This window comes from Callospermophilus lateralis, unplaced genomic scaffold, assembly GCF_048772815.1.
Source record: "Callospermophilus lateralis isolate mCalLat2 unplaced genomic scaffold, mCalLat2.hap1 Scaffold_312, whole genome shotgun sequence".
NCBI classification, from domain to species: Eukaryota; Metazoa; Chordata; class Mammalia; order Rodentia; family Sciuridae; genus Callospermophilus; species Callospermophilus lateralis.
Window position 1 is genome coordinate 1,036,450 of NW_027513736.1, and position 13,468 is coordinate 1,049,917.

Sequence of the window (13,468 nt, forward strand, 5' to 3'; positions counted from 1 at the left end):
AAGAAGACATTTGAGCCAAGACCTGAGATGAGAGGAATCATCCACAAGTGGCTCTAGCATAAGGGCTTCCCAGGTATTAGAGAACAGGCTGGAGCAACAACAAAGGTTCCAAGTAGGAAAGAGTTTGCCTTATTCAAGGCATAGAAAGGACTGTGAGAACTTAAGTCTGACAAGCAAAGGGGAAGCAGCAGGAGATCAAAGTAGAAGGTTTAAATCAAAACCTAGCCCTACAATTACAACAATAACTTGAACATTTACATAAATACTCTAATCTCCCCAGTTCTAACATGAGAATGCTACTTCCTTTACAGGCTATTGAGAGAATTACAGCCTAAATAAATGTATACAAAATGGCGAGGGAAAATCTAAAATGGACATTCACTCTCTCCATGACCTTTTTGATCTAGTTGACTAGAATCCTAATATTTCTTATCTTACTAAGAAGTACTGTTTATTTTTTAATACAAGAACATCTTTTCTATACTTCTGCATGATCATTGTTACTAAACTATTAAATCAACTCAATATTAATAAGTAATATTAATAAATATTGATCACTTACACAACAATGGAATAGATACCCAAGAATGGGGAGCAGGTAACAAAAAGATCATGTCTCACTTATATCAGAAACAAAAACACAGAAAAGATCATATTGTAATAAGAGTTTAATAAAATGGGCAAAAAAATCAACCATTAAAAATGTATATAACAATAATTTTTAAAAGTTGATCCTGTGATGGTGGCATGTGTCTGTAATCCTAGGTACCAAAAGCCTGAGTCAGGAGGACTAGAAGTTCATCTGCCTAAGCAACGTAGGGAGACCCTGTCTCAAAATAAAAATAAAACAATAAAAGAGCTGGGGTTGTAGTTCAGTGGTAGAGTGCTTGCCTTGCACATGTGGCACTGGGTTCGATCCTTAGCACTACATGAAATAAATAAATAAAATAAAGGTATTGTGTCCATCTACAACTAAAAAAGTTTTAAAAAATAAAAAGGACTGGAAATACAGCTCAGTGGTAGAGCACCCCTGGGTTCAATCCCCAGTACATCAAAAACAAACAAAAAAGTTGAAAAATATCTTGGTTATTAAGAATATCTTGGCTGAGTGTGGTAGTGCACACCTGTAATCCCAGAGGCTTAGGAGGATTAAGAATTCAAAGCCAGCCTCAGCAAAAGTGAGGCATAAGCAACTCAGTGAGACCCTGTCTCTAAATAAAATACAAAATAGGGCTGGGGATGTGGCTCAGTGGTTATCTTGCATTTGTATTGTAACAGAATAATTAAATAGTATTTTCTTTTCTTTAGTATCAAAGCTCTGAAGAGGAAGTATTTGCTTTAGAATAATAGCTTTGTTATATTATTTTTACAAGTTAAAGTATTATCAAACATTTAATTTATGTGAATAGCTTTAGAACTAAAAAAACAAATTATGTTTTACTTTCTATAACTGTAGTATAGGTTTACATTTTCAACAACTATGGAATAACAGCTTCTATTGTTCTTTTAAAATAGCTTAAACTTTACATAGAGTTTTCTTTCTACCAATACTAGCAATGATGTCTTAGGAGGATCTGAAGAGGAGCTTGAATTTTACAAAAGATATTATCATAAGTATGAAGCATGTCATGGGTTGGAGATTCATGGGCTGATTTGGTAGGACTTACACACTTTGGATCACTACATGGCAGACATCTGATGCTACTCCACCATGGAAAATTCAGCACTCCCAGCCTTTCTCTTGGAGGATGGACCTACCAACCTCCTGAAGCTAACCCTCAAAAGATGACACACAGGCAAATATCAAAATGCATTCTGCTTTTGTGACTGATGTGTTTCATTTTTGTGGTAGGAAAAATGGGCAGCTGCCTCAATTTTGAAAGGGTATTTTTTAAATTATAGGAAAAGATTCCTTCAAAACATTCAAATCTATTTAACTCAACACAATCTTGCCAAGTTCATACTACACTTAAAGCATTCAATAGGCGCTGGGGTGGGGGAAGAGTCCATTCATAATCTCTTTGAGGACTGAAACAAATACAAGTGAAAAATAACACATGTGAGAGTCTGACAATGGATAGTTAAAATGATCCTATACAGGAGAGGAGGCAGAGTTTAATTATGCCTCTATAGAGACAGCAGAGAAAGCTTTCAGGGAGAGGTGGGATTCTGTGAAGCCTTGAAGGGTGGCTTAATAGAAGGGAATTTTGCAGGGTGGTGGTGGGGAGATATGCTTGAGTAAGCAGCAGTACATTACTGCAATTACATAAGAAAAAATGGCTCAGACTTTCACAATCATAGTTTTAGTATTTTCAGACAGAATTTAAAAGATTTCAAAATGTTGAAGTAAAGAATACATCAGCCTAATAAACCAGCCAAGAGCTAGGGATGTAGCTCAGTGGCAGAGCATTTGCCTTATATGGGCAATGCCCTGGGTTTGATCCCCAGCACCACACACACGCACAAAATTAAATTTAAAAAAAAACTTTTTTTTAAAAGAAAGGAAACCAGCTAAGTTCAACATATTAAAAGTTAGAATTCACTATTTTTCCTTAGAAGAGGCTTAATTTTTTAAAAAGCAAGCTTGAATAAGTATACTTAATCTGAAATATTACTAAATACCAATTTGTAGAAAATATTTAATTCCAACTCAATAATTAACTCACAACAAGTGCCCTGCTTGGATAAATTCCAAATTACAGAGTCTACCCTACTGAAATACTCATTTATGTTTCTTTCAGAAGCAACAGCAAATTAAAATCATCTAAAAGGATAACTATCAAGAAGGGAAAAGTACAAATGAAAAACATTATAAAAAATATAATAAAGTGAATCTCCAAAATTCTCTTTCCATTTCTACTCCAAATCTTTTTTAAAAAGCCGAAAAAGTAATAGATTTTAACCTGATCTTCGACTAATACATGGATCAAAAATTTCTTAGGAATTTGAACTGGAGAGCTGTACTTAGGAATGATGTAGTACAGCACCACTACAGGTATTAATAACAGCATAGTGAAAGAACCGGTCCAGGTGACCCTAAAACTCATTCCTGGGATTTACAAGCTAATGTCGGTGTTGTCCTTAGAAAAATGAAACTGAGAGGATTCAAGTGCTTAGCATATAGATGCTATTCTAAAAAAAAAGGCAATTAATGAAAGATCTTGTGAGGCAATAGAAGTACTTGAGCATGCTCAGAGGAAGAGATAATAAATATATGAAATAAACATCCACAGTCTTTACAGCCACTCTGTGTATCTATAAGATTCTTAAATTTTGTTTGGAAACAAACTAATAGGAAATAGTGACTGAATAAGAAGCCAAAATCCTAATTATTTTTATCATAAAAAACTGAGGGCAGGTGACATAGTTTACTGGTAAAGCACTTGTCTAACATGCTCAAAGCCCTTGGTTCAATCCCCAGCATCATCTCTCCCTCTCTCTCTTCTCTCTCTCTCTCTCTCTCTCTCTCTCTCTCTCTCTCTCTCTCTCTCTCTCACACACACACACACACACACACACACACATATGCACACACTCACACACAAACATAATTTTCAGTAGAACCACTGTACAAACAACTGTTGCAACATTTTATTTAAAGCCATCAATGTGTTTTTCTCAAAATAATCTTATATGTAGCCAGTCATAAAAGATTATATATCATATGAGTCCATTTAAATAAAATGTCTTCAATAGGACAATTTATAGACAGAAATCAAACTAATGGTTTCCTAGGGCTGGGAATTGGAAGGGATTTTAGGGGGATGGCAAGAAGTGAATGACTGCTCATGGGAATAGGGTTTCTTCTTGTGGTGATGAAAATGTCCTAAAATTGATTGTGGTGATGTCTGCATAACTCTTCCAATTTACTAAAAAATTGAATATGATATGTTAAATTGGTGAACTGTGCTTTATATAAATTATATCTCAATCATATACAAAGTATTTATTAATGCTTTTGAAAAATAAAGTTTTAGGTACAAAAAACCCCAAAAAATTGTGAGAAATATTACATTGATTAGTATCCTTATATACATTGGATATAGGCATAAGAACTATTTTTGAATATAAGTGTGTCTCTTATAACATCTCCAACTCTTATGATCTATGGCTGGAGATGTAGCTCAGTGGTAAAACGCTTGCCTAGCATGTGTGAGGTCATGGGTTTGATCCCCAGAACAACAAGAAAAAAAAAAGAACTTTATGATCTGGATTACATAAAGTAACCAAAACTATTAAAATGACAGAGTTCATCAGAATTCTTGCCATATTCAGAAGGATGGTGTTCTGAAGAAATGAAATATGATCATCTAAAACTGTGGAAAAGCCACCAGAATCACAACAAATCTATTACGCATTCCTTTGTTGTTGTCTGTTGTTGTTAACTTCTCTTTTCCAACCCAAACAACAGAAAATCAGATCCCCTTCAGTATACTCTGAGAATCCTTTTTCTACCCTGGATTTGCAATACAATCACATTTCAGCTATCTCAATAATATATGTCTTTGTTAGAATTGCTATGAATGAATTAGATATTGGCAGTTTGTGGAATTTATAGGAACATTCTATTTAGTTCTTTTTTGGCAGGGGATACTGGGACTGAACTCAGGGGCACTTGACCACTGAGCCACATCCCCAGCCCTATTTCATATTTTATTTAGAGACAGGGTCTCACTAAGTTGCTTAGTGCCTTGCTTTGCTAGGGCTGGCTTTGAATTTGATATCCTTCTGCCTCAGCCTCCCGAGCGGCTAGGATTACAGGCATGCGCCACTGTGCAAGGCCCTCTTTAGTTCTTAAATTAATTTTTTACCTCTTACTCAAAGCATGTTTACATTAAAAGGATTGCACTAGTGTGAACTGAGATAGACTGACAAATGTTCTGAGATCTAGACCCTGCTCAGTTACTGGGGATTTAAATGAAACAGGGCAAACAAATCATTTCATTTCTTTCCTCAATAGAGAATGTGACCACAAGTCTGAGACTCCTTTCTGTTTGAAAATGCTTTGATTTTATGATTCCCTACTTAAAAATCTTACTTAGTTGGATAAATAAAATCTACTATTCCCTAGTCACATAAATGCACTGAGATGTGCAATCTTATCTCAATAAAAAAAAGAGTACAGGAGCTGGGTTATAGTTCTGTTTGTAGAGCATTTGCCTTGCATGTGTGAGGCACTGGATTTGATCCTCAACACCACATAAAAACAAATAAATAAAACAAAGGTATTGTATCTGTCTACAACTAAAAAAAAATTTTTAAAAAGGCTACATTAACTTACATTCATTCAGTTATTCACACTGTGCCTTTGCCCATACTGCAAGATGAAATCCAAATGGTAATTAAAAATGCAAATATTGTAGGAGTTTAAAAGCACCAAAAAATAAGAGAAATAAATCCAATCACTTTCTGTGCTAAACAATCTTAATATTCACAACAGATAAAACTCTTTCTAAAGGAATATCACTAAAAAATATAAAACAAAACTTACTTGGTTCTAGCTTCTTCAGGTCCTCCAGTTTAAATTCTTCCTGGGACTGTGTGGACTAAATTTAAAATATGCATATTATATCTTTTCATTACAAAGATTTCACTATACCCTATGTCTTTTAAGTGGCAAGAATCAAATATTAAAATAAATATATTTCTTGCTTTAAAGGTAGAAAATGAAAAGTTCCAAACTGATTTTTGGAATATTCAAGCTAATAGAAACAGAAAAAATTAAAATCATACCTTTTATTTCTACAGTGTACAAAGTATGAACTAAATCATTTAAGTGTGAGTTCACCTGATCAATTCCAATTGTTATAAAACCCTTCTGAGATAATATTGCTTTGGGCATGAATGTCTAATATCTTATTAGAGCAATTTAGAATAATTCATTAAAAAAATCCATTTACCTGTAAAGCTGCGCTTCACAATTCCAAGCATGTTGCAATTTTGCCAATGGTTTTCTGTAGGGAAAAAAATGCTATACATCCCAAGATAATTTTAAATGTCAGTTACTAAAATCAAGAATTTTTATTTATAAGAGATCTATAGGGACTTGGATTTTAGCTCAGTGGTTGAAAACTTGCCTCACATGTGTGAGGCACTGGGCTCGATCCTCAGTACTACATTAAAAAAAATAAAACAAAGATATAGTGTCCATCTACAATTTAAAAAATTTACAAAAGAGATCTATACTTCTTTAAATAAATTATTATTCCTTTTCTAGCACCTTGCAGATTTTAGGGAAGAGAATCTGAAGACAAAGGGCTGAGAAGTGGGAGAGAGATGAGTATATATTCTCCTCTAAACTAATATGCCATAACCAATTCTAAATCAAGTTTGGTTTGGTGATAGGTCTAGATATGATTTAAAGGGCAACAAAGATAGCCATTATGGAAAGCAGTGTGGAGGTTCCTCAAAAGATTAAAAATTGAACTACGATATGATCCAACAATTCCACTCCAGGATATATGGCCAAAGGAAAGGAAATCAGTAAGCTGCAGAGACACCTGCACTCCCATACTCATAGCAGCACTATTCCTATTAGCCAAGAAATGGAAACCTAAGAGTCCATCAATTGATAAGTGGATAAAAAAATGTTATATATACACAATGGAATACTATTCAGTCATAAAAATAAAGAAATCCTATCCTTTTCAACAACATGATGGAACAAGATCATTATATTAATGAAGTAAGCCAGGCACAGAGACGAGACCCAAAAAATCTTATTCATGTGGAATACAAAAAAGTTGATTTCATAGAAGTTGAAAGTAGAATAGTAGTTACCAGGGGTTGGAGCCAGTAGGGGTGGGTGGAGGGATAAATAAATGCATCCTACATTTCAAAAGAAAAAAGAAAAATTTGAAAGTTTTTAAACATAAGAAATGATAAGTGAGTAGAAAATGTTAACTGGATTTAAATATCACACAATATATACATGTATCAAAACATGTTACCCCATTTATATGTACTATATTTGTTATCTGTAAGTTAAAATATTGACTTTATTTGTTTTAAAAATAGCTCTTTTTTAGTTGTAGATGGACATAATACCTTTATTTTATTAATTTGTTTTTATGTGGTGCTGAGGATTGAACCCAGTGCCTCACACATGCTGGGCAAGCAAGCACTCTACCATTGAGCTACAACTCTAGCCCCCAAATACTAACTTTAAAAAATAAAACAGAAAATTAAAAAGGGGGAGGGCAATGAAAAGGGATTTTTTACATCTTCCCTTCCAATCATCTTCTCATAAAGCCTGAAATTTACTAAAAGATATCTGAAAGATAGCACAATGGTCTAATTTAATTCTGATTAAAGCTCAATTCTGACTTGTTTAAAAACGTAGGCAATATTAACAAAATCAGTATTTGTGATGAATGGTGCAGATTTTACAGTCTACCTGTTTTATAAAATAAGCTATAAAACAGATGTGATAGGGCACAGTCCTTGCTTTTAATATGCTCATGTTCTATTATGTGTGATAAAACATATACAAAATCACTATATTAAAAAGAGAGACACTCAATCTATAAGCTTCAGCAAAATAAGTTCCTTTTATGTCCTAAAGGAAAAGAACAAGATCTATATTAGGAATCCAGTCCCAAAGACTAGGGAGGATTTCCAAATCAAAGAGTTTGGAAAATTGTCATGGTTCAATTACTTAAAATCCCCAACTGAAAGCAGAGGGATAGGTTTGAAAAGTAAAGTGAAGTAGGGCATAGTCATTCTGAAAATGGACCTTCCACAAACTCCTTGCTGAGGAATCTAGGATTTCTTTAACAATAAGTTACACAGAAGTGTGTTTTTATTGTTCTTTTTTTTTTTTAACAGACATGCCCTTAAGAACACTGTTGTGAGCTGGGCATAGTTATGTGTACCATCTACTGGGAAGGCTAAGGCAGGAGCCTAAAAGTTTAAGGCCTGTGTGGGCAACACGGTGAGATTCTTTCTAAAAAAACAAACAAAAAACCCCTTGGCTATTGTGATACAGGTATGCAATGTATACATAATTTAAAGGAAAGGGGAAAAACTGAAGGAAAAATCATTTAAGTTATTTCAAACTGTCTAAACAATATTCAGAATAAGAATATGAATAGCTAAGGTGGAAATGAAAAGGGGAGATTCATGAGATTCATAAAAGAAATTATCAGGGCAGGCAGCTGAACAATGACACTGAGACTTCTAGGTCCTTCCAAAAAAGATATTTCTGAAATGTCTTTAGGAATAAGTTTAGATCATAAAAGCAAAAAACTGTGTACATCATTTACAATGCTTACAAAATGACATATTTTGGAAAAAAACTGACACATTTTTCTGAACGCATTTTATGTATGACTTACAAAATGTTTAGTAAATTGGGGATTTGGTGATTTTGTGTTTGGTTAATGTTCTTTGAAAGGTAAAAGAGGAGTAAAGGGAAGTAACAGTATTGTCCTGGCCCCTGGTGCTTAGGCTAGTGGACACTCTTCAATTACTGTATCAACAAACAGCTAGGATAGCAACTCACAAAAAAAAACTATTATTGAGCAAGATATGCCTCTCAGACACACAAGTAATAATATTTAATTATCTCCATAATCTTTTAAAAATTTCAATATAAAAAAGCTTAGAAAATATGCAATTTTAATCTGAAAAGAGATTACATTTGAAAATTATATTTATACATAGTTTGCAAAATACTCAGGTTTATTCATCCTCTTAAATAGCTATGTATAGAAACCAGCAGTAAGCAATCTTTTCTATATAAAGTCTAATATCCCCAATCATTGTTGTTCAAATATACCACTCAACTCCAGCAAAACTAGTAAATAATTAAGTATAAATATAATAATCAAATAATTTATTAATAACAAATACTGTTAATTATTAACCACTTATTAATAACTAATGAACACTTTCCGACAGGCTCTCCTAAGTGATTTATAAACATTAATTTAATTAACCCTCCCCACAACTCAGAGTTAGCTATGATCATTTTACAGGTGTGAAAACTGAAGTATGAACAGGTTAAGTAATTTGTCCCAGTCATCAATGCCTTCTATATAACACACAAGATATTCAATAAAACCACACACTTCAATCAATTCCATTTAGCTATATTCTTTACTATATTCTTTCAAAACTGATTTTATAAAAGAATTTTGCTTTTATTGAGATGTATCAATGAGATAATCTTCAAAATAGTGGTTAGCTTTTTTTCCTTCTTGACTTTAAAATCCATTTTATTTCACACTTCAAACATTTAAGATAAAAATGTTGTACCTGAACAATAAGAAACCACTAACAAACTATTCTCACTTAAACATTTCTTCAAGTTAAGCAAAGGCAATAGCTTTTTATACAGAAATGTACTGAACTATGGTAAAATACCAACAGGCCTTATTCATAACTATTTTAAGGGACCACACCCAGCTTCAGTATTAAAAAAGAAGTGAAACACTATTATTTCAGCTGTGGCAATAACTTTTAAAACATGTAGATTTTATTGATGTCAAAATCAAGTGCTTGCTACTGAAACAGTGTCACCTTCCTTAAAATGAACAGTTCAGAAAAATGATAAAGAAGCACAAGTTCACATATTCCAGAGTATAAGTATTGACTACTTTAATTAATGTACATTAAACCAAGCACTGAAGTGATGTTTGATTTTTAGAAAGACTTAAATCACTAGCATTTTATTCAAATTAATTGCTCATACCTAATATGATAAGAAACAGAAAACAGTATCATTTTTAGAGTATTATCTACTTTAGTTTGTCATTGCTAAGAAAATTGAGAGCCCTAAAGATCAGTTAAAGGAAAACATGGAATAAAAATGGACAATTAATGAGCTAAATTAATTTTGCTAAAATGTATTCAATTTATATAATGAATAAAATCAGTTTGAAAATAAACATAATTCAGTACAGTCTTTCTTAATCCAGACTTAACTTTTAAATATTTAAGCAGCCACTCATCTTCCATCTAGCTGTTGGAGGAGAGATAACACTGGGGTAGAGAGAAAGTGGAAGTAGAAAGTTGGAATCGATAAAACATAAAACAAGTATATAGTGCTGTGATTCTCATTACCACCAAGTTTGACTCAAAACAGGGAAAAACTTTCTAAGTGTCATGAGACAGGATGTTCTATTTTGTCCAGAATCTTACATGAGAAAATCTACTACACCAAAGTAGGGAATTTCACAGAATGAAAGCTTTTGGCAGCTTTTTGTTGGCCACTAAACCCAGTTGTTATAATGACAAAACTATTGAAAACTGAAATGAAAGCTAAGGGAACTAATCGTGAGGGAGGATCAAATAAGAATCATAAACTCTTGTTTTAACTAGAAATCTTTGAGAATATTAAAAATAGGAAATAAATGTGAAGTTTTTATTCTATCACCAATTAATTTGGTTTAGACAGATTAGTAGTTCTGCTTTAGAATTCTTTAGATATAAAATAAACATTGGAAAAATATGTTATTCTCTTAAAAATTAGAATTTATTTTAATAAAACATTTATTCATCAAATATATTTGAGAGCTCACTGTGAACTAGACAGCAAAAAGTTTCATAAAGAAAGCACTTTAGTAATAAGATTGGTTTTTAAAAACCAAAAACATTTTTCAAAGTTCCACTAACTACTGAATGGTTGGCATAATTATATAACTCGTCACTGCTATCAATACATGAAATAGTATAAGCATAAGAAATATAACTCAAAATAAAACAACATTTTTGCAAAGAATAAGGTTAAAAGCATTTTCTATTTTCCTTTTTGGAGAAAAATAAATTCAGTTTTCTCTCCAGCTTATGTACAGGCATAGTATTTAATGCAGATCTAACAGTATGTGTCAAAATTTCCTGTATTATGTTCTTTAGAACACTATATCCAATGAAATATTCTGTAAAGAAAGGAGGGGAGCTTTTCAAAAGCAAATAATTTTTAAAATACTGCACAACCAAACTCTTTAAAATATCCAACATACACATTAGAATATTAAAAGTCCAGAGAAGTCACAAACTGTGTGCAAGTAATGCCTATTGGGCTGGGGATGTAGCTTACTAATATACAGAGTGCTTGCTTGCCTAGCATGAGGACCTGGGTTCTATTCTTAGCACAACACACAGACACACACACATACACACAGACACAATCTATTAATTTTTAAGAGCCAGTGTTTCCCAGAACATGTCTTGAAGACCTCTCTTTTTCTAATCATTATTAACTGAAGACTTTGATAATTTTTTCTTATGGAACAATCATATAAGGCCTATACATCAATATGAGTGTTTCTGTCTGTTGTGAATATTTCACTTGCATTTTCACAGAAATTTAAACCTTTAAATGCATATAACTTGCCTTATATAGTAGAACAGAATGACTTGGGGTCCTTCTTCAAGACCAAGGAATAGACAGGCAGACAGAAGCTCTGTCTGCAGTTACACCTGGCAGCCAGAAATGCCTCCTGGGCAGGTATTATAAATAATATGTTCCTCAGAAATAAGGCTTCCAGGAGAGGAGGAGGTACAGACCACTTTACATGTAGAGGTCACTGGAGTTTTAGGAAGGAAAGACCTTTTAAAGTCACTTAAGAGTTCTCTAATCTCTCATGTCTTATATAAGGAAAATCAGGCCCAGAGCCAAAGCCAGGATGCAAGACTTCAGTCTTCTGACTCTAGGTCTCAGCTCTCTCCTCTAGGACCTGCAGCCTCCTGGATCTTTTGAAGTACAAGATCTGGGGGTCTTTATAACCAAAGACAAGCTAAACAGCTATAAATTAAAGATTCAATAGCATTATCAACACCAACTCTAGTCTCAGAATACTAAAAAAAATCAAGAAAAAGTTAATTTTTTTCTCATCACTTAACAAGGTTCATTTTTTGATATTAACCTGTTTGTTTTGTAATTTTAGAATGTTTTAGGAGGTCAAAAGACTTTAATCTCAGGCCATGTGGCTCACAGGTTCTACTCCTGAGCAACAAATGCTGGAGAAATCTAACTAACTGAAGGCAAACAGGTGACTAAAATATGGGATCATTAAAACTTTTTTACATTTTTTTTATTTTGTCTTCATATTTATAACATACTTCATTAACTATTAATTTATGTACCTGGATATCTAAGATTCTATTCATCAAGATTTAGATATTTTAAGTCTTAATTCAATGATGCCTGCTGATCATTTCATAAACAACTCCTAGACAGACTTCGCAAATTTTATAGAAGTGGTATAGTGTACAGTCTTTGTTCCTTTCCTTAAGCATATCAGCTATTTCCTTTGTGATAATTATTTTCCAGGACTAAGATCCTAAGTCTCTTAAATCTATTGTGGATATTAGCACTTATTAAGGAAAAAAGAAAAACACCCTTTTAAATTGCAGTAACATAATTTTTTTGAAGTAGATTTTAAATATTTTAAAAATACAAATATATTTGGGCAAGAAATACAGCTAACACTCTGGGGGCTTTTTCTCCCCAAACTCCTGTAACTAAGAATTAATAAACACAGGCCTATGGACTAAAAACTTGCTTAGATTTAATTAAAGAGTTATGCAAAAATTAATCCCATTTCCCCTTGTGCAAAAAAAGAAAAGTATTAATAAGAGTGAATTAGGTCACCAGGATTTTCACACTGCCTTTTCTTAAGAGATGAGGAAAAGACTAACACATATTTTTCACTATCTACAGGATTAAAAATTGACTTAAAACTAGTTACTCTGAGCCAGGAGAAAATGGGAGTTGTTTCCTCCCATTTCTTCTCTTCTTTTAGAATGAAGTTACTTTAAAGTATCCCCTTTTACATAATCTCTATCAGGGAATCAACTTGATATACAAAAATTTTAATTCAAGGAAGAAAGAACAGTACTGAAACATTTTGCAATCTTATATATTTATTTAGCTGACAGATCTGTACGCCAACTTCTTGACTTGAGCTAATTTTTTTCCATTTGTTTTTTGGTTTGGGGGGTTTTGTGGGTGTTTTCTGTTTTGCTTTGAGAGGTGATACATAAAGAGTTATGAAAATTCATAGTTAAGCATTGAGGTGGAATGCACTTATTCCCAATCCTTCTGTTTTTCCAAGTGACTCAGAACAAACTCCAGTCTTTGGGTTACCCACGCTTTTCAACTAAAAGTGTGGATGACTTCCATTAGAGTTAAATAAGGCCTAAATAGTTAACTAAAGTAATTCATTAAGTGATAAGTTATATATCTGTATAAATGTTCACTTAATGTTAGGCAAAGCATAATCAATCTGATTTTTTTTACTTAAACATAACAGTTTTTTGTTTATTTTTCTGCTTAATGGACTCAAGAGCAATTTCATTTGGAATTGAATATATCTAGATATTATTTGATGGTACCTTTTGCTCTTCTGTGAATTCAGAATTGTTGTGTTGAGCTTGGGCCTCTTTTTGTAGATGTCTTGCTAATCTGTAAGAAGAAAACTTTTTTTAGAACTGAAAGCAAACTATCTCAACTGCAACAAAG

The 13,468-nt window shown here is 32.9% G+C and overlaps 1 pseudogene; it reads right to left on the reverse strand.

Moving 5' to 3' along the window:
* Positions 1-13,468, reverse strand: part of LOC143387585 (axin interactor, dorsalization-associated protein-like) — a 36,785-nt pseudogene that overhangs the window by 20,597 nt on the left and 2,720 nt on the right.